Below are 24,934 nucleotides of genomic sequence, written 5' to 3'. Positions count from 1 at the left end.
TTCTCTGCTTCCTGGTTGTGACCACAGACCGAACCTCTCGGACAGCCGTGCCCTCTCCACCATGATGGGCTCCAGTCTTCTGAACTGTGAGCCAAAATTAGCCTTTTCTCCCTCACCTAGCTTTCCCTCTGGACTTCAATCAGCAAAGAGAAGGCTGATTAATACACCCATGCAGGTTTGCCTTGCCTCGGGAGAAGCTCAGTCTCCCCTTGTGTTTTGATCCCCTTCTCATTTCTGTACTTCAGTCTCTTCCTGGTGCCTTTTTTTTTTGGTAGCTGATAGTGTTAAGGTCAGAATTGCCTTCCTTTGTTGTCCGTTGTAAGGTAAGTTCACCCCCATGTGTGACTCAGCAGTCCTAGACTGTGAGTTTCCTCAGAAGAACTCAGCGCCTGACCTGCCTCTTCTAACCCAGGTTGGATGCAAGGGTGGAGGCTGGGAACTTGAAGTTCAGAGCCAGGAGCATATAGGTGTGATGTAGAGCTGTGGAGACTGGCTTGGACCATTAGGGTAGGGGATTGACAAGCTGCAGGTTACAATAACTTTGTCTGTGACCATGGCATCATAGTCAAACCAAACTCCTTCGTTTAGATATGACCAGCAATCTCCTTCACACTCCAGCGGTGTCATTTCCCCGAAGAAAGAGCAGCTAGCACTTGCATGTGTATCTCCACCCGTGTCTGTCTGCCCACCCACCCTCAAATACACCATCCCAGGCCACATTCCGATGTTCCTATCAGCGATGAATTACATGCTCTTCAATTGTCTTGTGAGATGGTAAGGCCGTGGAGTATCTTACACCCACAAGGCAGTGCTCATGTTTGTGGCGAAGTTGCTATAAACAGACATGCTTAGATCTGTTTAAGTATGTATGTACCTCGAAAGTGCTACATTACCTAACATATTCAGTGAGGCAACATGTTGCGGGTTTGCAGGACCAATCAGCTATAGATACCCTGTAGCCTATATGAGTAGGACGCTAGAACATTGAATGCACCTATGACCTTTGAACAATGAAAGAGTTGCCTAGTAGCACATTGCCTTGAAGGCAATGTTGAGTGATACCTAGTGTATACATGTGCTCAGATTCTCATCGACATCTGTATAAGCACTTACCCGAGCTATTATAAGTAATACTTTTAGAATACAAAATTGGGGTCCAAGTACCCATCATGCTATGACTTATTTCTTTCCCTTAAGACATAGAACCCCTCCCTACTCTCCCATTTCTGATTTGAGTCGTCATATTGTTATCCTGTTGTATAGATTTATTCAAGGAAAAGTCATGACATCATACACTATTTTCATTGGCTTCTGTTTTGCCAGTGTCATAATGGTTTTTAGATGCTACTCTCAAGCATTCATATGCCACGAAGCCATCTGCAAGTCAAGAATTCCGCAACAGAAATGGCTAGGTCAAAGGGGATGTGCATTTGATTATTTTGACAGTTACTGATCCATGGTCCTCTGAAAAAGCTGTGACAATGTGCCTCCCCACGACTATATGAGAGAGTTTATTAGTTTTATAATTTTTATAAATGCGAACAGGGCTTGAAGATGCCAATATAGAAAGAGATATAGAAATATATTTATCAGCGAGTAGGGCACTCATTTTGTGTATGTAATTTTGACTTTAATTCCTTCATAATGTATTCTATCTCCTAGTTTTGAATGTGCCCCATTTATCTAATACAATTCTCGTGTGACTCAAAGCAATGCTTTATGGTCCGCAGTCTATATGTCTGAGATGGGTTAAAGTAGGATTGGGTGGTTCATCTAAAACCCTCACTGATGGAGGGTTTTCCATGTGACACACGCAGTCAGGCCTATTAAATATATATAATGTGATAAATAAAATGTTTTCTATTTCAAACGCCTCCCACATTCCTCTCAGGTTGTTACAGTATGATTTATTTTTTTGTATCATGTCTCTTAGAACATTTTTTTCTTCTTGCAGCAAGATCTCTATTAGAGCCATTCAAAAGCTGCGCCATTCACGCTATGAATGGGCGCTATAATTACCTAACACAGTCACTCCAAAAAGTCAGAGTCACAATTAGCCGGGCCAGCTGATTGGTAGAGCTTTCTGGACGCTGCTCTCTGATGCTGGATATTTTCTTTGTGCTTGAAGGATTTGTTTGTGTGTTTCCTATGTGTGATGAGAGCTTTTTCCGTAATTGGCTCCTGAGGGACGCTGGATTCCAATAGTTAAAGAATAATTACTGCCTATGGAAAGTGGAATGGCCTCGGCTTCCTTTTGTTGCCATTTAATTGTATGCAACAACTCCAGGAGACGTCTCATTTAGAATTGTAACAGTGAAGAGGTAGCTTGCATTTTTTTAAAAAAAAGAAGAAGAAAACATGAATTTGGTAAAATGGCAAATTGGCGTCATTTTTAAAGCAAACAAGCAAATCATCCCATTAAAACAAGCCGAGTGTTCTTTCATTAGTGTGTAATTTTGATTACAAATTAAACCGCGCCAGAGTGAGAAGTCGAAAGGTTAGAACTGCCGGGAGATGGCACGGGATGAAAAAGTTCCATCCAGAGCCGTCAGGAGTGGAATGCAACTGTAACAGACTACTAATTAGTGCCAACCACGAGAGAAGAGCGGGAGGACAGGCCCGTTCTGGGACACGGTACGGACTAGGGCTGAAATGAGAGGAAAACCCACCAAAAGGAATGGATTTCTTCCGATATGCTTTCTTGAAAAATCAGGCTTGATTGGGTAAAAGTTTTAAATCGAACTATCAAGATTTCTTTTTCCTCCAAAAAACCATGAATGATAAAAGTCATTACTTCTCAGAATAAAATAAGATCTTGACGTTGAAAGGTGACAGCGAGGGTGTGGCCAGCCAGCCCTCCCCAACTCGGGTACTGATCTGTCGCTCACGGCCTTACCTACTGCTGCAGGTTGGCTGCAACTTGCCTCATTGGCCCATGGTTGCCCACATGCTCTTTGGATCATGAATGAAGAAGCGACCGCAAGGCTAAAGCACAGGAAGAAACAGAAGGCTTCTGTAAGTCTAAAGTCCACCAGTCTTTTCCGCAGCAAACAAGTTCCATGGCCTGGCCTCAAATCAATGAGGTCAGAAGTGTTCTATGCCCTAATGCAAGAAGGGATGAAAATATGAGCTAAGCCATTCTTTGGGTCACCCCAGGAACGTATTGCTCCTTGGCTGAGGTTCTTTTTCCACCTAGAAGAGTAACAACTGTGAGGTCTTACTATATGGCTTCAACTGTACTAAGCTATACTTAAACTGGAAAACGTTGAGGCAAGCAGGCGAAGACCGCATGGCCACATGGCATGCGGCACCAGCTGTGATGGGAGGGTGCACAGCTGTGCTTCCTGGGAAGTGACAGTCAGTGGAGGCAGGAAACCTACCGAGGTAAGAGCAGCTTCCATCTGTTTCTCCAGCAGTCCTTCTGGGCCAAAGGATGCTGTATGAGAAGTAGCTGTGCCCTGAAATACCAGCTCTAAACTTGTATTTGTCTCTTCGCAAAGCTCGCCTTAGCCCAAAGCCACCCTCAGGGCAGTGTCCACAAGGCTGAGGCAGCCTTGTTGAAGCATTTGTTCAGGAGGGTCTGGCTTGCAAGGATAAAGAATGCTGGGGAATGGCTTTGGTCAAGGGCATCACCCACCATGGGATGACATATCTGTTTTCTGTTATTTGGAAGCAAATCCTAGAGGAATTCACTCTGGGTCCCCGCATCAAATAACTAGAGGAGATTCAGAACATCCTTAGGACTTTTAAGTGTAATAAATAAACAAATAATTGTTGGAGAAAAAAAAAACTAGATCTGGAGGGATGGCTGAGCAGTTAGGAACACTTCCTACTCTTTCAGAAGACTTTGTGTGGTTTCTCAGCTTCAAACTGTCTGTACATTCTTCTCAGGATGCTCTGATGGCCTCCTCTGAACTCCATGGGCGTCTTTACACACATACACATACTCACACATAGGCACACATATATAGGTAATTAAAATAATAATAAAAATATCTTTAAAAGCAGCAGCAGTTTTTCCAGGTTAATAATCCCCTCCAGAAAATGTGGTTTATTAGAAGAAAGGGCCTCAAGGTCCTGATCGGGCCTGGAGGTAGAAGGGAGAACATTAGACAGAAAATGGCAGAGTCGAGCATGACTCTGAGAAGCTTCCCTTTGAAACCTTAGGAGAGCTTGTTTGGAGGTTCTAGCAAGGGAGCCTGGGTGCCGGTGGCACATTCCTTTAATTCAAACACTCCAGGAAGCAGAGGCAGGTGGATCTCTGAGAGGCCAGCCTGGTCTACAGCTTGAGTTCTAGGACAGCCAGTGCAAAACAGAGAAATTCTGTCTCAAAAGAACAAAACAAAACAAAAAAACCTGAGGAGGGGCTTCATAAATAAGACAGATAAGTAGAGAGAACTAGCCACCATGAGAGGGATGTCAAGGGGTGGAGAGGGATGGGGTGAGGCCAGAGGAGGTTCTTTAAAGAGAAACCCGAGAGCACATCCCCAGAACAAAGAAGACATCCGACTTTTATACAGTTTGCAGGGGCTGGTGGGTAGTTTCATATTATGTGATTTAGATCAAGCTAGCCCACATAACAAAAGCACATGGGGATAGAGCATGTTAAGAGCATGAAGCAGAGTCTGCCATTAGGGCATGGTACAGACAGCTTCTAACCTCTCTGTCCCAGGGATAACTACAGCTAAGTATATCTTGCTCTCTCCGGGCTATGGAATCTGGTCTTTCAGGAGTGACCACTGTCTTTAAGAGACAGGCCCTTGTTCTAAGAGCTGTGTTGGGGCTGTCCATGACCTGGAAGAGATAAACAAAGGAAATTCCTTGCTTGTGAAATTCCTTTTGGAAACTGCAGCGACTTCTTTAACATGGTACCAATGTTGTACGGGGGCAGGGTGGGGAGTCGGTATTTGGGGAGAGTGGATCCAACCTATGACTCACTTAGGGTGCCATTCATGGGCGTGGTGGACTCTTGCTATGAACAGCTCTGCACAATTGCCAGAGTAGGCTTGGTCTACACACCAGACAGGCCCAAGATGCAGGAGAAGTTTATGTCTCCTAAGATCAAACCTTAGCTATGTTGGTTGGGGGTTGAATTTAGCATAAAGCTCCCTCCCTCCTCACCTGAAGAAGTAAAGTGAGTGCTTCATTTTCTATGCTGTCCAAGAGGTTTGCATCAGTGACAGGCTGTGCGTATGTGGGGGGGATGGGGAAGGGGGGAGCCCTACAGCCTCTGTGTGTGTGTGTGTGTGTGTGAGAGAGAGAGAGAGAGAGAGAGACAGAGAGACAGAGAGACAGAGAGAGACAGAGAGAGAGAGGAGAGAGGAGAGAGGAGAGAGAGGGAGAGGAGAGAGAGAGAGAGGGAGGAGCCCTACAGGTTTTCTTCTCACTTCTCTGACTTCTTTGTAGGGGTTTTTCTAATCTCTTCCAGATTAGATTGTGTTTAGACCCACACTCCGGGAACTTTCTGTGAGAAGGGACCTGATATTCACAACACCTGACAACCTTGTCCTCTCTTTTTCTTTACCACATGGTACAAAACAAATATGATTCTCTCATTTTCCCATCTCACTGTTGGCAGGCATCTAGACTACCACTGGGGAAGGTCCTGGTGAGATCAGAACTGGAGCTTAGATTCCTCACGTCCCAAGGGACTTGCTCAGAAATGGAAACTGACTAGAGAGAATTTCTGGAGTATTCTGGAGTTTCCTAGCTCTAGGAGGAAGGTCTTAGTTTTCTTGACTAACCTTGTGGCAGATGAGTGTGCATTCTCTAAATGTTAAAAGGTGCCTGTCTCCTAGCATTCTTACCACATTTTTTAAAATGAAAGAGCAAGGCAAATCTCTTAATTCAAGGTCTTCCTATCCCTGTCATGAAAGCGGTCTTAGAAGTCACTCTGAGCCCCTAGGGCTTCATACTTCTTTCTGTTCTGGATGAGGAGGACAGGCAGAGATGAGTCACCCATTTCTTGATTTGAATATACAGTTTACTATACTAAGTGCCCCATTGTCGCCCAGTGAGTTGAGGGACACTGAGCCCCACAAAGGTCACTGTCACCTGCAGGAACTTCCACACATGGATCTAGAAGCTGCAGATATGTCCAGTTTTCAGAAGTTCATAGACTCCTTTAGACGTGCAAATGTGGTCACAGTCTCTAGTTTATTTCTGTGTATGTTTCACCATTGGCTTAATCCAGTTTCTTGGGAGACAGATTTGGGGAGAGGGTAGTCACTTATTCCACCCTGGAGCCATTTTGGAAGTTGGTTTCTATGGAAGGAGGAGTTCCCCAGCTGGCTCCATTGACTGGGCAGAGTCACCCTACAGCAGCCCACTGTTCTTATAAAAGGGGAGGGGTCCCAGTTTGTCCAATCACAAGTACACATGGTAAATCCAGTCTAATGGGGTTCTACCTTCTGCGCTCTTCCCTGTCCCTTTGGGGTTAACCTCAATTACATCCTGGGTCTCTGGAAACAGTGGGTAATCTTGCAGGAATGTGTGTCTTCCATCACCACAGCCTCCAATTTGCTTTTTTTTTTTTTTTGTGCTCAGAGACCCTCCTCAGCCACCCCAATCCTGAAGTCTGTGCGTTGCTTCCCTCCTGCAGAACCCGTGTAAATGCACCCTCCTTTGTAATGCTAAAACAAGAGCTTTGTTTTCCCAGCTCTTAGGAGGGACACTCACCTTAATCCTCTTAGGCCTCTTGCCTTGAAGTGATAGCGCTGGTAGTTTCAAGTTTCAAGGAACCAGCTCCCTCCGCAAGGGGCTTGAATGACCTCGGCTGGGATTCCTACCCTATCGCCCTGGTGGGAGGCACTTAAAAAGATTTTTAGCTCTCATTATTGCTCTGGGCTTGGCGGTCCACCAAGGGGGACTTTCAACAAAATTAGAAAGAGTGAAGAAAGGGAGGAGAGGAGAAAGGATAAGGGAGGAGAGGAGGTTCAAACGACGGTAGTGTGTTTCTACTCTTCTCACCCAGCACACACACACACACACACACACACACACACACACACACACACACACACCACACGCACATGCACACACACACACATGCACACACATACACACACACACCACACACGCACATGCACACACACACATGCACACACATACACACACGCGCGCATACACACGCACACACACATGCACGCACGCACACACACCTAAACATGAGTATTTTGCAACTTTTGAGGGAGATCTTTCTTTGAAAGTTCTGGGAATCCTGCTTATTTTGTTGAAGCTGCAGTGTCCCTTGACGGGGTTTGTGCATTTCCTACTGAGCTCCGGTGAGTTGGATCTTTCAAAGCAGATTCTGAGACTCCTCCCATACATCTTCCAGGTACTGGTCCACAAGCCAGTGGTTACTGAAGGTTTTCTTCTCCCAGAAGTGTGCTGTAAGCACCAGGCACTTCCCAGAAGGTAGCGAAAGGTACAGGGACATGGAGAGACTCAGAGAGCACTGTCAGCATGCCTGCGTTTGATTTAAAGACCCATTCTGGCTACAATTTGGAATTTAATGAAACTCATTTAATAATCATCGAAGTATCTTCTTGCAGCCTAGTGCGATTTCTCTCGAAACACACGTCATAGGCTTCCATCTGCATCATCAGCTCTTAGAAGATGAGCAAAATATATTATGCGCCTGTATGAAAATGTCACAATGGAAGTCATCGCTATGTATAGTCAATATGCTAATACGCACTAGGAAAATAACAAGGGATCTTGTGCAGATAATGGGACAGAACTTGGAGGTTTTATGGGAAATTCCTAGACTCACCATCCTTGATGATCATCCTGGTCATCCTTGAGGGTCCCTAAGCTGTGATGGCGCCTGTTTCCACTCAAGAGACAGAGACACAATCTAGTTAGAAACACTGGAAGGGAGCCCACTGTGCTGCCAAGAAGAAGGATTTGGGAGTTACAAAGGTAGACCTCAAGTCTTGAGTCTATTAATTGCTAGCTGTTTAATGTGGGCAAGCTCTTCAGAGATTTCATCTATAACGTGCTAATAATAGGAACTACAATAATAAATAATACATGTGAAGTGCTTAGCGAAATAACTGTTGACAGCAATTACTCGTTTGGTTTTACTTCCACCTTCTGACCTCACTCTACCTTAGACGTTTTCTCCCTCTCTTCTCCTATCTCAAACTGAGATGTTTCAAAAGTACCTTTTTCCTGTCACCCACCCTTCTAAGATCTCTGCGGTGGGTACCACATCCATTAGTCAACTTAGTCAGGCTTAGATCTCTGAGCCTCAATTTGCCTGTTTGAAGAGGAGGGCTATGTGATGGGAAGAACAGGGTTGGGAAGAATGCTCACTAAAACATCTCCTGTGAGTGGTCAATGTAGGCACACGATAACAGGATTCCTAGAAATTCTCAGAAAACATCCTATTCTCGCATTGTTTCATCAGTGGTTTTCCTTTTATTGAAGATTTATTCTTTATCTTTTCAATGTGTTTGTGCGAGTGTGTGAACATGCGTGCATGCATGTGTGTGTGCATATGCGTGCATGTGTGCATGTGGATAGGTACGGAGGCCAGAAAAGGTCATAAGATCTCCTGCAGCTACAGTTAGGGACAGTTGTGAGCCTGCTAATACGGGTGCTGAGAACCAAACATAGGTCCCTTCCAAGAGCGGCACAAGCTCTTAGCTGTGGAGACACCTCTCCAGCCCCTACAGCATGAGTTTTATCACTGTCCTATTATCCTCCTTCCCTGAGGAATTTGAGGTGCGACTCTATCCAGATGGACTTGGCCATGAATCAGAATGACTTCTACTGGACACTTTTGCAATTTTGCTCTAAGTGTCATCAACTGGTAAGAATGTTCTTTTGAAGTTTGAAACCTACAAGATAAATTGCATTTTTAAAATACCCAAAGAGTTCTTCCATTCCCTCCCCCCACCCACACACAATTCTTTGATGCATGTAATTCTTTAGACTTTGGCCCAATTCTCATCTCTTGGCAAATGACCAACTCACAGATTCTGAGCAATATTCCAAATGTATTCAGCTAAAACAAATCAAGTCCGACAGTTGTCACAGAAGCATTTAACCAAAATTACTTCAACATTTTAACAACGCCTGACGTTTGCAGGGATGTCTTTGAAGTCCAGAGCTCCCAAAATATTTAGTGTTAACAGTTCTAGACAGGTGTTTTGCCAAAGACATGTAAAGATGTGTTGAGTGAGGATTATTATTTTGCAGCGAGTTTAGCCTCTGGAAAAATATTTATGTCTTAATTGGATGGAATTCCACCTGTCATTTTATCAAACACGTTGCTTATGGTCCGTTTTGCTTGGAGTCCAAGAGAAATGAAAGTATGTTACTGGAGAGAATTAATGTGACACATGTTTGGGCTTTTCAGAACTGCTGCGTTTGTTTGGTGATAATTATGAGAGAGTGTTTTAGAAATTTGAACCAGACTTTGCAATTAGAATATACAAAATTGGGTCTGAAAGAAAAGCTTAGCGGAAGAAGAATGAGCATCACAGGCACACAAAAGTTTCAGAGCCCCTGCAGGAAAGCAAAGTTACAGACCTCAAAAACAGCTTCATTACAGAGTGAATGGAAAAAGCCAATCCAATCCGCTTGCTGGAGGCGCTACCCATTTCTGGAATGAGCAGCCGTAATATCTGGGGTCTACCGGGTGCTCAGAGAGAGGCAGCCTTTCATTTTTCTCACCTCATTTTTGCCTTCTTTCCCTCCACAAATCTTTTGCTTAATGTTCTCAACAAAGAAAACTGAGGATAGGAAACGAACCCCAGCGGCGTCTGACTCCACCTCTGGGTCAGAGCAAGCAAACCTCCAGCCTTGTTCAAATAAGTTAGCGCCAGCATGAAGGATGGTGGCTAAGGCGTTGACTTGCAGTGCATTTGACTAATCCCTGAGGGCTGAGAAGGCTGTGTCCAGGCCTGATATATGTGATTCACTGTCAGACAAGTGTCCAAAGTGTCCTTTCATGTGAGGTCAGTCGCATTGCTATTTTAACAATAGAGCCCTAAGAAGAGAACTGAGCGCAGGTGTTTGGAGGAGGGATGATGGGAGTGTTAGGGCAATTTCTGGATATTCAATTTGCATGGAGGTCTTAACACTAAGAGACTGGAATTAAACAGCAAAAGCCTTCATTTGATGAAGGAGGTTTGCTACAATTTGAAACTGCAATGTCCCCACAGGCTCATGATTGAATGCTTGGCCCCCGGGTGGCGTTGTTTTGGGGGTGTTGTGTAGCCTTCAGGATGAGGGGCCTCTCTACTGAGAGTGAGCTACTAGAAACAGAGCTTGGAAGGTGATGTCTAGGCCCCAGGCTCCTGTGCGCCCTCTGCATCTTGGGTTACTGTGATGTGGAGTGTCTCAACCTGGTTTCGCCACCGCCAGCTCTGCTGTGACCGTCCCATCGCCGTGGTGGACTGAAAGGTCTGGAAATAATGAGCCCAAATCCTTCTTTAAGATGCTTCTGTCAAGTTCATGGTCAGAGCAAAGAAAAGGCAACGAATATTCGGTTCTAAAGAAACGGGGAATCACAAACTGCCTCAATTTCCACTTTCCTAAGTTTGTGTTGCTTTCTACAACCCAGACGGTCCCCCATTCACCAAGTGGAGAAAATACTTACTTAGGCACCTGGTTTCATCTGAGGAGTCCCCTTGTAAGAAACAATACAAGGAGTGTGCTTGGATAGGAAAAGAGGCCCTGGGGCACCTCAGAAGGAGCTTGAGGGCATCTAGATATGATCAGGAGGAAAGGGCAGCAAGAGGCCAGTGAGGAAAAGCCCAGGGAGCTGGCACTTACACCTCCCCAATGCTTGTGGAAGGTACTGGTCTCTCTACTGTGTGGTCCAAGAAACAGTAAGGAGACAGAGAAATGAAGTGAGCTTGGGGTAGGCTCACTGGATTCACCCTGGACTTACTCTAGTCTAAAGGGCAGAGTTTGAGGACCGCTGAGCTGAATGCCATGCCTTTCTATGGCACCTTGACACAGAGTGGACAGGGAAACCAGCCCTGTCCCTGCCTCCACCTCTTCTATCTGTATGCCTCCAGGTTAGTACTGGCTTGACTGAGACTTCTCTTCATCCTCTTTGCTCTGCCTCTTACGCTGTGGGGTTCCTTATTGCTCTCTATTATGGATTTCTTACAGTAGCATTCCAGCTACTGGCCTCAAACTCTTGATTCTTCTGCTTCAAGGTCCAGAGTTGCTGGGATTATAGGCACGTGCTGTCGTACCCAGCTGAAAACCAAAAGCTTCCCAGTGTTGAATGGTCTCACAAGCAGAAAATTCTACACCTGACCTCATGGGATAGGTTAAGAGTCAAAACACAGATATGCTAAAAATTTTGTATAAAATCTGTGTATGAAGTGTGAATGAGATATCAATAGATTTCCTGTTTGGACTTCAGTCTAATCTGCAAGACAACTATCTCTTCCCCATTTCTGCAACACACACTGTAACATCTTCAGTATTAGCATTCTTGAACATTTCCCATCCAAAGCACATTGGGCTCAGGCTACTCAGCCTATTATTTCTGGGGAGAAAGCAAGGTTCTAGAACTGACTCTCAGTCACAAACAAAGTAAGACCCAGACATGGGCAAAACCCGGGAGCCAGTGACAAGGGAAACCTTGTTCTTCAGGGCTCTGGCACACCAAGTGTCTTCCCATTCCCTCTGGAGCCAAAATGGAAGGTGAACCTGAAGGCCTGCCTGGAGTAGTGTCAGGTGGGGGTAGGGGTCACTGCCGTGTAGCCCCTGTCTGCAGCCCGGCCAGCCGCAGTCCATGCTGGAGGCTGTGACTGCTTACGGTTAGTGGTATTTCTGCGGGCTTGCAGAAGTTTTAAGGTGTGGCATTCCTGATGATTGGCTTCCTGGTACACTGGTAGCATCCCCTCCTCCATCTTGCACGCAGCCAAGCACTGAGCACATTCAGAATGCTAAATAATACAAATCTAGTAAGGTCAGGCCCGGGAATGGTTTTGCTGACATAAGACTTTTGGGCTTCGTTCAACAGACAAATTGTTTTCCTGGACAAGCCATACTGTGCGGTACATTTATTTAGAGAGGGTATTTGCAGGGAAAAATGTGCTGAGGGGCTGAGTTCTTTTCTTCAAATGATAGTCTCAAGACGAAAATTGTTAGGCAATTATTGTTTAACTGTTTGTAAGGGGCTTGACTGGAATGTTAGTGTTGGAAGGATCCAGAAGCTCTGACCCCTCCAATTGTGGCTTTCTACTCTCACCCAGATGTTAGCCGAGGAATCCTGTCTCTGAGGAGAAAATCCCACGCCTGGGGAGAGGCCAGGGCCCTCCTAAACTTTCATAGGATTCTGGAGGGAGCAGAGTGGCGGGTGGCTTATTTGCTGGGCTTTGCTTGGTTTTCATCCCATTTCTCTCTGGGTTCTGGTTTATTCCTTCAGGTCTATGGATTCCCTCACCATACTTCCTGCTGGCCTCATAGCTTAGCTATGGAACATGAACTTCCAGATTGCCACCCTGAAATGTGCATGCCTTAGCCCTTTGTGTGCAGAGAAGGCCTTGCTGGAATTACGGGAGACAAGACTGGTGTCGATAGGTGTATAAATGTGTTCTTGAAAACATCATACAACCTTACTTTCTACTATTAATATATGCTTACTGAGTGTGTGTGTGTGTGTGTGTGTGTGTGTGTGTGTGTGTAGGGGGTATGGCCATTGGTGGTCCTACTTTGTCACAGAATGGTGATCTTGCTTAGAAGCCGGCCTCCCTCTAGCCCCTTGAGCTTTTTGTTTGTTTACCTAGATCACTTTCTTTATTTTTTTAAAAGGTTTTTATTTATTATGTATACAGTGTTGTGTCTGCATATATGCCTACTCGCCAGAGAGAGCACCAGATCTCATTACAGATGGTTGTGAGCCACCATGTGATTGCTGGGAATTGAACTCAGGACCTCAGGAAGAGCAGTCAGTGCTTTTAACCTCTGAGCCATCTCTCCAGCCCCCTGGATCACTTTCTTTAAACTCGGTGGGCAAGCACAGACAATGCAGTGATCTCCTGATCTTTGGGATGGAGTGAGGTATAAGTAGGTAAGGGATATTTCAATAGGTAAACCAGAGTCCGGAGACAAAACGTTAGTTGTGCAGATAAATGGCAATCCAAGGTCCCGGTTATACAGCCAGGATGAGAAGCAGGTTCACTGGGGAGTCCTACTAACGTGCCTTACGTTTCCAAAGTGTCATGGCGCACGTCATTTGAGAGTGCAGTCATTCTCAACTCAGTGTTAGCCCTCAGCACTAGAACCCGCGTGAAGCTCAATCTTTCTTGGTAAATCTTGGCACTTGAGGACCATGCTTTTCTCACAGGATATCAGTGCTAACTACTCATACAGAGCTTGGAGAACCTGCAGAGACCAGAGGAGGGAGAAATATATTCTAAGCAGATAGCCTTTTAATATTTTTATGGAGCTGGGAGAATGTGCCGTGCCTCAAAAGAATGTGTATTGTGGGCGTTCTGAGTGACAAGTGACATAGCGAACAGTTGCTAACTTTAGAGGGGAAAGAATTCGTTGGAAACAGTGTGCAGACTCCAGCTTCTACAGAGAGCTTGAGGCGCGGGACTGCAAACTGGATGGAAGCCAAGGGCCTCTGGCCAGAGGGACACAGTAAGCGGTTAACAGTGGGCAGCCTGGGGACAGCCAGTGGCAAGGCTCTGCAGGTCATCCCAGGTGTCCCTGCACCTCTCCACTGCGGCTTGGCTTTTAGCCCTCCTCCGTCTTGGATTCCCTCTTGCCAAAAGCTAGGTCCAGATGGAGGCACCTGAACGCATGGTCTGGGTCCCTCGCCTGCGCATGCGTTTCCGGGAGGAAGAAGGAGGACATCCGTCCTGTTGGTTTTCCCTGTGGTTGGTTCCTTCCTTCCACCAATGCTCAGAAGGCCAGGGCCACTCATCACACAAGCCGGTTCTCAAGATGCTAAAAAGATGATCTTAAAGCAAATAATGAAGGGAGCTAATGGCGGAGACAGCCAGGAGCTGGGAAGAAGGGTATGCTGGGAAGAGGGCGTGCAGGGAGAAGAGTGGAGAAGGTTGAGCTGTGGAAGGGAAGAAAGGGCAGTACGACAAGAAAGGTGACCCATGACACTGAATTCTAGATAGTTCCCAGTCTGACCCACCCAGCTGTTCTTCAGGCTGTCTGTTTGTAAGGAGAATACAGAATGTGGTTTAAACTGAGGTCAGGCAGGAAAGCTCGGCCGTTCCTCTTGGCTCCCTTTCCCACCCCTCTATAGCTTTTCAGGTTGCAGGCCATGCTGGGGCACAACAGATGCCGATAGAATACATAGGGGGCTGAACTGGGCTTTTGCTTTGCTTTGGTCTTTTCTGAGGTGAGAATTGTTGCTGACTTATGAAAGTATAGACATTTCGGTGCCCATTTATTTGAGCGTATTCTAGAGAAATTCGCCAAGAGGCGGTGTGTTTATCAGCAAGGAAGGGCGGAAACTGCCGAGCGGCTCCCCTGAGTGGACTTGAAATGACTTTGAGTCTTTTGACACAGGGATTGGGTTTTGGGTGGGTTACTTTCCTTGCTGCGACCTATCCCCCAGCCTAGCGGAGGTTGGGCGCTGCTGATGGCTATCTTCTAGGGGACTTCTCATCCTCTCTCCCTACAAGGCAGCCTTTTGTGTCCTGGAGGAGAGGGAGCTAGAAGCCCAGGGACAAGGTGTGGCTGATGGGCCCCCGATAAAATGCCAGACAAAAAGCCCACTGTAGTACTGAAAGGCTCCCAATGTAGCTCTTTAATTTCCTCCCTTCGAAATGTCCCTCGTCTTTTCATTCCGGCCTTTATCTTAACTTCTAATCAGAGCCGAGCAGCAGCCTTTCAAATTGGACAAATAGGCTTCTCTGCTGGTGACAAGTGTACCTCATTTTCTCCCAAGCCTTCAGCAAGGTCACACCTTTTTAATTTATTTTCTGTAAGAAAAATCTAGTCGCGGGATAGAACAAGGGCCAGATCTCACCAAAGGTCATTCCTCCAGCTAGTCGTAAAACGGGCCGGGATTACAGCTTCCTAGGGTTGGCCCTCACCTGCTGTATAACCCTGGCAGGCAAGGAGCAGACCCCGCGGGCTCCAGATGCTCCCTGCAGCATGGTGCCAGGCTTTCCCGCCCCCCCCCCCATCTCAGGTTCATACCCCACCCTAACTCCCTGACCCGGATGCCATGCTTCACATGCCAATAAAGACCACCAGTGGCAGTGTGCTCAACATTTTCTCGTGTGACAGTGGGCAGAGGATACTTGGCTTTTCATTTATTTGAGCTGTTCATTCCCTTTTCTTGTCATCCCCCCCCCCCAATGTTTTCCGCTGCAGGTTTTTTTTTAAGAGGGTAATTTAAAAGATAAGGGAAATGGTTTTATACTGAAATAAGGAAAGGGCCTTACTCTGCGTTTCAGGTATTAGAGATGTAATGACGTGCCCTGCCCACTCGCTTCTTATTCCCTGTAGCAACTTTCTCATGATTCTGCCAACAAGACAATTGCCATGTATACTCACAAATATAAATACATAAATTTCTGGATGAATGAAAACTCACCCTTTCTTCCTAAAGACAGGAGAAAGACATGCTGGGTGCCGACCTTCAGCCGGGTAATTTTACAATGCTTATATATTTACGTCGGTTTTTTAAAAAGTAAAGAAAAAGTACAATTTTCTTTTGGTTGGAAATTAAGAATGTGCTAGAATGGGTGATAAACAAAATCCCTGATCCACTTATCTTCCAGGCAAGATCCCCGAGGACATTTTCATTTCCCAAGGATCTTCTTGTGTTGTCTGAGCCTCGCTTTCTTCCCGCTCTGTGTCATGAGTGCTCTCGGCTGTGTGAGCCCTTGGAGGGTGCTGCCCTCCTGTTGGGAGGTCATACTTGACATATTTACGCATTTAAAACCTTGTTATTTTCAGCTTGTAGCTGTTTAACTGAAGGAAACAGTGCGTTAGTGTATTGTGTGTACATGTGCGTGCACATACGTGCACACGAGCACAGGTGCCTGTAGAGCTCCAAGGTGTAGGACTTCGCCTGAAGCTGTAGTTAGAGGCAATTGTGAGCTCCCCACTAGGTGGACTGAACTGCAGTCCTCTGCAAGAGCAGTCTGTGCTTTTAACCTAGAGCCATCTCGCCCCTAAACTGGGTTTCTTTATTACTGATGTCAAAACTCACCCTTAGTGTGCCTAGTCAATAAGTATTTATTGTTGCTTGTTACAGGGTATGAAGGTAAAGCTGGGCTTTAGCTGTCAATCTTCTACTTCTCCCTGCAAAATGGGGGATTTCAGATGAGCATCACCACACCGTCTTTGTTTCTTGTGTGCAGTTGCTTGGGATTTGGGCTCTTTGTTTATGAAGACTTCGCTTTTTCTTACTGATTTGCAAGCCATTTTTTCAGAGTTAGAAGGTAGTAATTCTTTAGAGGTTACTATTCTGCATCCTGACTAATTTGACTTAGAACTTTTGGGTTGAATTACTTTTAAAGACACCATTTTGCTTCTGTATGTTTGGTTTTCATGCCTGACCCGCCAATCATTCCTGGTGGTTTGATTTGCATTTTATTGTGGGATATTTGTATACTGTGTTATGATGTATTACTGTAATTAGTGCAATAAAGCACCGAACAGCCTATAGCGAGGCGGGAGAAAATACCCTAGACTTCCAGGCAGAGAGAAGACTCTGGGAAGAGGAAAGGCAGATTCACCAGCAAGATGCAGAGGAAACAGAACACGAAGTAAGGGAACAAGGTAACTGAGCCACATGGCAAAATGCAGATTAATAAAGATGGGTTAATTCAAGTTATAAGTGGTAGTTGGGAAAAAAGTCTAAGCTAAAAAGGCCAAGCTTTCATAATTAATATTACGTCTCCTTGTGAGCTGGTAGACAAAAGAAAGTCTGACTCCAGCATATGACCTCAGAAACACAGCTATTTAATTTTCTGATCAGTTTTTTCTTCCCTTTCTATGTGCAATTCTTGATTTTTGAATTTATAGTATTTTATATAAAATAGGCATCAATCTTTTTTCTTGAATAGTTAAATGATTTCTCTAAAACGAATTAGCATATTTCTCTTAGCAGTAATGTCCTCCACTGCTTGTTTGTTCTGGTACTAGTCTTTTAGTGATTTATTAATAAATGTGGTTTATGTTTTCCCAGTAGTCCATCACTTTTATCCTATTTTTACAAGATATTCAAAAGTCTTAATCATCTGCTTAACAGATAAATTTTTAAAATTTCCTGAGAGCTAATGTTTAGCAACAAACATGTGATAATTTAGCCAATATATTTTTATTTTATCCAATTAACCTTTTTGATTGTACAAAAAAATTAGTTTGGTTGAAACTGATTCAAATTGAATTGAGAAGTGATAGCTCTACATTATTAGTTTTCCATCCATGAACATAGTGTGTCACCCCCCATGGCCGGCATGTCACCATCCATGGACACAGTGTGTCACCATCCATGGACATAGTGTGTCACCATCCATGGACACAGTGTGTCACCATCCATGGACACAGTGTGTCACCATCCATGGACACAGTGTGTCACCATCCATGGACACAGTGTGTCACCATCCATGGACATAGTGTGTCACCATCCATGGACACAGTGTGTCACCATCCATGGACACAGTGTGTCACCATCCATGGACACAGTGTGTCACCATCCATGGACACAGTGTGTCACCATCCATGGACACAGTGTGTCACCATCCATGGACACAGTGTGTCACCATCCATGGACACAGTGTGTCACCATCCATGGACACAGTGTGTCACCCCCATGGACACAGTGTGTCACCATCCATGGACACAGTGTGTCACCATCCATGGACACAGTGTGTCACCCCCATGGACACAGTGTGTCACCATCCATGGACACAGCATGTCACCATCCATGAACACAGTGTCTTACTCCATTTATTTTTTGAAAACTGTGTTCTCTGTTTTTCTAATTTTCGTTACTGTGATATGTTGAATGGTTAACGTACCTTAATGGAGACATTGTGTAACACTGTGAACGTCCTGATCCACTGTCACTGGAGAGTGGTTAATATTGTGTTACTTTAAGTTCATCTCAATCATTAAAACAACCTCCCCCCAAAAATAAATGGTGTCATAAGGGGAAGAAGGTGGTACATGTTACATAGTGAGACCCCGTTTCAATAGATAAATAGACAGATAAGATGAATAACCAGATAAATAAAAACTTTACTAAAGTGGGAAGGAAGGTGATGGCTGCCAACATCACTCCCCTACCCGTGAGACATCAAGGGAACCAGCTCTAGAAGACACCCACAGTATACAGTAACAGGAGGTGACAATTTGGTCACTTCAGTGCAGGTGACTTTGACGGACTGACAAACATGTCAGTCTGTAGCACGCTAGTGAGCTCCTTAAAGGTAAAGAACATGGGTTATTAACATGGACTGTCCTCTTACAGTTCAAACTGAAGGAGGGACAGACAGGTTTATGGTGTGGAGAGGTGTATCTGATGCTCTTCTATTGTGAAAAAAAAATACCAAAGATTCCAGAGGGACCGTCCACAGTGGTGGGTAGGCTGGAAGGGAGTGCCAGGCATGGCAGCAGGAACAGGAAGCTGAGAGCTCACATCGTGAGCCTCAACTGTGCAGCAGAGAGTGAACTGCAAACACTGTGAAGTTAAAAATCCTCAGAGACTACCTCAAGTGAGATGCTTCCTCCAGAATGGCCATACATCCCAAACCTACACAAGCGAGGCCGAGTCTTCAAATACCTGAACCTCTAGAAACATTTCGCATTCAGATCACCACATTCTACTTCCCAGACCCATGGCCATATTGTAATGCAAAACGCAAGTGATACAACTTCAAAAGTCCCCATAGACTTTCACAATCTCAATACTATTTAAAGACCAAAGTCCCAGGGCTGGGGAGTTGGCTAGGTAGGTGGTTAAGAGCACTTGCTGCTTTGTAGAGGACCTGGGTTCAGTTCCCAGCTCCCACATGGCATGTTATAGTCATTTGTATCTCAGTTCTGGAGGACCTGATACCCTCTCCTGGTCTGCAGCCACAGCACACACACATGGTGTATGTCTCTAAAATAGTCAAGCATTCAGATGCGTGGGATAAATATTAATTAATTAAAAAAAATCCTGTCCAAAGCTTCTTCTGAGACTCAGACGATCTCTTAACTGTAACCTTCACAAAATGAAAAACCAAATTTTATTCTTCCAATGTATAATAGCACAGAATACACATTTTCATCCCCAAAAGAAACAGTGGGGGCCCAGTGAGGAAGCACTGAATCAAAGCAAGACCGAAGCTGGACAGGGTAGACTCCAAATCCTGTAACTCCACATCTGATGTCAAAGAGCTTAGATGGTTTGCTCTTCCAGCTTTGTGGACTTCATCTACACTTCTCCCTAGGGTTGGTTCCATTCCCTGTGTGCGGATGTCTTTGGCAGATATTCTATAGTGCTGCCATCTCTAATACTCTGGGGTCTCCATATCAACCCAGGCTTTACATCACAACTTCACACCACAGTGTTCTCTACCAACCTCTCACCCTTCCAGGGCCTTCATTCATAAACTCCATTGGCGCACATTTGCTGGCCCCAGGGCCTCTGGAATGATGAAGAATCTACAACCTTTTTACTCTTGCATCCTTCGTGTCTCTAACGCCAATAGCTGTGGGTGTTCCTGCCAAGTTCTGCTGCTAGCTTAGGATAGACTCTATCAGCCCTCTTGAACCACATAAGCAACAGCTTTTGTTTGCAGTTGCTTTGTAGGAGCAGCAAACTCCCCAGGCTCATCCCTTTCACAAATGAAAGCCTGGCTGGGAGGGGTCTTGTACTGAAGGCATCCTTCCTTTTCTTCCAAAGCAGTTTCTTCCTTAATGATGCTGATCTTTTTTTTTAATTAATTAATTAATTTATTAAAGATTTCTGCCTCCTCCCCGCCACCGCCTCCCATTTCCCTCTCCCTCCCCCAATCAAGTCCCCCTCCCTCATCAGCTCGAAGAGCAATCAGGGTTCCCTGACCTGTGGGAAGTCCAAGGACCACCCACTTCCATCCAGGTCTAGTAAGGTGAGCATCCAAACTGCCTAGGCTCCCACAAAGCCAGTACGTGCAGTAGGATCACAAACCCATTGCCATTGTTCTTGAGTTCTCAGTAGTCCTCATTGTCCGCTATGTTCAGCAAGTTCGGTTTTATCCCATGCTTTTTCAGACCAGGCCAGCTGGCCTTAGTGGGTTCCTGATAGAACATCCCCCTTGTCTCAGTGTGTGGGTGCACCCCCATATGCTCAACTATGTTCATAGCAGCATTGTTTGTAATAGCCAGAACCTGGAAAACCTAGATGCCCTTCAATGGAAGAATGGATGAAGAAAGTATGGAATATATACACATTAGAGTACTACTCAGCAGTAAAAAACAAGGACTTCTTGAATTTTGCATACAAATGGATGGAAATAGAAAACATTATCCTGAGTGAGGTAAGCCAGACCCAAAAAGAGGAACATGAGACGTACTCACTCATATTTGGTTTCTAGCCATAAATAAAGGACATTGAGCCTATAATTTGTGATCCTAGAGAAGCTAAATAAGAAGGTGAACCCAAAGAAAAACATATAGGCATCCTCCTGAATATTAACCTTCATCAGGCGATGAAAGGAGACAGAGACCCACAATGGAGCACCAGACTGAAATCTCATGGTCCAAATCAGGAGCAGAAGGAGAGAGAGCACGAGCAAGGATGCTGATCTTCTTAAGAATAGCAGCCTCAGCTGGGCGCTGGTGGTGCATGCCTTTAATCCCAGCACTCAGGAGGCAGAGGCAGGTGGATCTCTGTGAGTTCGAGGCCAGCCTGGTCTATAAGAGCTAGTTCCAGGACAGGTTCCAAAAGCTACAGAGAAACCCTGTCTTGAAAAAACAAAAAAACAACAACAACAACAAAAACCGACAACAAAAAAAACCCCAAACAAACAAAAAAATAGCAGCCTCAGCCAGGTGTGGCGGCCCATGTCTTCAATTCTACACACTGGAGGACAGAGGCAGGCAGATTTCTATGAATTTGAGGGCAGTCTGATCTACACAGTAAGTTCCAGGACAGCCAAGGCACTATAGAGAGATACAGTTTCAAAAACAGAACAAAACAAAAACAACAAAACCCAACCAAACAAAAACAAAACATACATCTAAAAAAAGAATCACAGCCTCTCTTCCAGCAGATGCCCTGCCTGTAACACTTAATATTCCTGGTGACATTTTTTTCCTTTCTCTAAATTGTACATTTTGTTTCTCTTTTTGCCTCACATGCTCTCTGTAAATGTAGACTCACCTAAGTGTTATCAGTAACAGTGTTATGTTATCTTGGAACAGACTCAACATTATGTTGTCTTGAAATCTCGGCCAAAGAAATTAGTTCATTACCAATTAATCATTCTCAGGCAAGTTCTTAGGACAAGGTAGAAGGCAGCTATATTGACTATAATATCAAAGGAATGGGCTTTAGTCAAAATGCTACTAAAGTCCTCGATTCCTTCTGAAACTTCTTGAGCCAGGCGTCTGCAGCCCCATTGCTCTAAGCACAACTGTCTTTCAGGCTCCTACTGGATGGCCTGTGAAAACCTGCTCACCTTTTAAAACACATTTCCAGTCCAAAATCTAAAAGTCTTCCTCATTCCTCCAAAAACCAAAAAGGTCAGTTTTTTCACAGAAGTAGTGACTGTTCGGTACCAACTTTTGTTGTTGCTGGTTTTTGTTTTGTTTTAAGGCAGGTTTTTAGGGTTTTATAGCCCTGGCTGTCCTGAAACTCCCTCTGTAAACCAGGCTAGCCTCAAACTAGATCCGCCTGCCTCTGCCTCTGAGTGCTGGGATTAAAGGCGTGCACCACCACACATGGCTCTTGTTACTTTTTTTTAATTTTTTGTGGAGCTAAAACACTATGACTAAAAGCTACTTGAGTTTATTTTGACTTAAGGTTCCAAAAGGTTAAGAGTCCATCTCAGTGGGGAAACATGGAAGTGAATAGTAGGAGCAGGAAGCTGGGAACTCACATCTCAAAACATGTGAAATCTTAAAGCCTGCCCACAGTGACATACTCCCTCCAGAAAGGCTGAGCCACCTGGCCTAATATAATAGTGCCACCAACTGGGGACCAAGTGTTCAAACATCTGAGCCTATGGGGGATGGGGGGGACAGGTATTTCTTATTCAAAACACTTCATAGGGGAAAGCTGTAAGTAGATGATTCTTGGGGTGCTGTGGGTAGAAGTGGATTCTCAGCTGAGGAGAGGGTAATCCTTTGACCCATTAATTCTGATGATGTCTAAAAACAAGAGATTTGTATGGGGGTATTGACAGGACTGATGATGGAAGGGGCAGTTGCACTGGAGGAAAGCCCCAACAGTTAATTACATCCTTCTGAGAATAGTGCCCCCAATTCTGAATTCCAGTATCGCTTCTTTATAAGTGGAGATCACTGCTGCTGTCTGGGGGTGGAGGTGGGGAGAGCGGGGAGACTCATCACAACTTGGCACGCTCCTTCCTGCTGCTCTTGAGCCTAGGCTCAGCACATTGCCCCACAAAGCAGGTCCTCAAGCAAATGTGGGTTCAGGAAAAAAATGTGTGACAGATGATAAAAGGTAGATAGATGACATATGACTAGTGACGGGCTATACATCTTGGGTGGGTAGGTGAAGGATTCTTAAATGATCATTAGATGACAAATAATAAACAGAGGTATGACCTTGAGACACTGTGTTAGTCAGGGTTCTCTACAAGAACAGATATATAGCCAGTCCAGCAATAGCTGTCTAAAATCCAGTAGTTGTTCTGTCCAGGAGGCTGGATGTCTCAGCTGGTCTTCAGGATCCTCTAGCATCCCAAAGAAGTAGGTTCTAATGCCAGTAAAGGAAGGGACTTGTCAGCAAGAGCAAGAATAAGCAGGCAAAGTGTGAACGTTTCCTTCTTCCGTGTCCTTTACATAGGCTGACACCAGAGGTGTGTCCCAGATTAAAGGTGGATTGTCCCACTTCAAAGTATCTAGATTAGAACTGAGTCTTTCCACCTCAAAAGATCCAGGTTAAAAGTAGATCTTCCCACTTCAAGTGATTTAATTAAGAAAAAAAAATCTCACAGGTGTGCCCAGCTATCTGGGTTTTATTTAATTCCAGAGGTAGTCAAGTTGCTAACCAAGACCAGCCATCATATGTCCACACCTCGCCAACATAAATCATAATCTTATCTCCTATGTCAAGCTGAACTTACCAGTGAAAACCATAACCAGTTCATAATTATAACTAACATGACTGTCCCTCATACAACCACAAACATGTGGTACATTTTAGGACAGGTGGAAATTTCCCTTAAGGGACACTATTTTGGTATCTCAAAACTTAAATATGATAACCACCGATATTCTTTTAATTGATGTTTCATTATATGATTAGGAAATCAAGGGGGGAAAATAGAAGTATCTGGATAAGCACATTCTTAACAAACTACAGCAGAAACACTCCTGCCAATTGTAATCCTCACTTCTGCGACTGGTCACGCGGCCTTAGGAAAAAGTAATCCAATTTCCCCTTTGTAATCAGGACTAATCACCCCATCTGACACTGTTATTCCTTCCTTAGTCTGTAGGCTCAAGAGCATCAGAAGCCCAGAGTGGCCAGAGGGAATTCTGAGCTTCTAGTACAATGGAATGCTTGCTGTGTTTCCTGGTAGGAACACACCCCACTTCTGGTACCAAATTTTGTCTTAGTTAGGGTTACTATAGCTAAGATGAAACATTGTGACCAAATGTAAGCTGGGGAGGAAAGGGTTTATTTGGCTTATACTTCCATATTACTGTTCATCATGGAAGACAAGACAGCCTGACAGGAACTCAGAACAGGAACAGGAGCTGATATGGAGGTCTTGGAGGGGTACTGCTTGCTGGCTTGTTCATAGTTTGTTCAGCCTACTTTCATATAGAACCCAGAACCACCAGCCCAAAGGTGGAAACAGTCGTAATGGGCTGGGTCCTCCTGGCCTACAGCCTAACATTTTTTTTTATTATTTAATTAAAGCTATACATTTTTCTCTACTCCCCTCCCTCCCATCTTCCTTTCTACCCTCTCCTGTGACCCCCACACTCCCAATTCACTCAGGAGATCTTGCCTTTTTCACCTTCTTATGTAGATCCATGTATGTCTCTCTTAGGGTCCTCTTTGTTGTCTTAAAACTCAGATTATTTCCAGGTCTATATGGTTTTAGCCTCAAGTCCAGAAGTAGATTCCATCTAGTCTGTGTAAAAACCACGGATCTTAGATCAGTGGTTCTCAACCTGTGGTTCATGACCCCTTTGGGGGTTGAATTACCCTTTTGTAGGATTCACCTAAGACCATCAGAAACCCTGATATTTACATTATTTTTCATAACGGTATCAAAATTACAGTTTTGAAGTAGCAATGAAAATAATTGTATGGTTTTGGGGTCACCACCACATGAGGCACTGTTGTTAAAGGATCACAGCATTAGGAAGACTGAGAACCACTATCTTAGATGAAATCTTGGGAATTTACTGAGAGCCAAAAGTTAGGAGTGGTTGGAAGAAACTTTTGAACTATACTGAGTAGACTTGGCAAGTCTGTGGTTCAGTGACTTCTCCCTTGGTCCCACTCTTTCTATACCCCTTCACACACACACACACACACACACACACACACACACACACACACACACACTTTTCTATTTCCTTCCTTTTCTGTCTCTCTCTACATCTCTTGCTTAAAACATGACCAGGCCAGCTAAAAGCCCCTGAGTTTATACAAGTCAGTTTCTACCACCTGGAGTAAGACCTTTGGCTCCATTTTGAAAATCTTACGAAAGTGTTGTAATTGGCCCACGCTGGATTGGCTGCTCCAGTTCAAACCAATCCTGTGCTCAGTGACCTCCTGACTATGTGGATGGAAGAG

The sequence above is a fragment of the Microtus pennsylvanicus genome, chromosome 6, assembly GCF_037038515.1.
Source record: "Microtus pennsylvanicus isolate mMicPen1 chromosome 6, mMicPen1.hap1, whole genome shotgun sequence".
In the NCBI taxonomy this organism is placed as follows: domain Eukaryota; kingdom Metazoa; phylum Chordata; class Mammalia; order Rodentia; family Cricetidae; genus Microtus; species Microtus pennsylvanicus.
The sequence above is the reverse complement of the archived record's forward strand: the minus strand, read 5'-3'. Positions refer to the sequence as shown.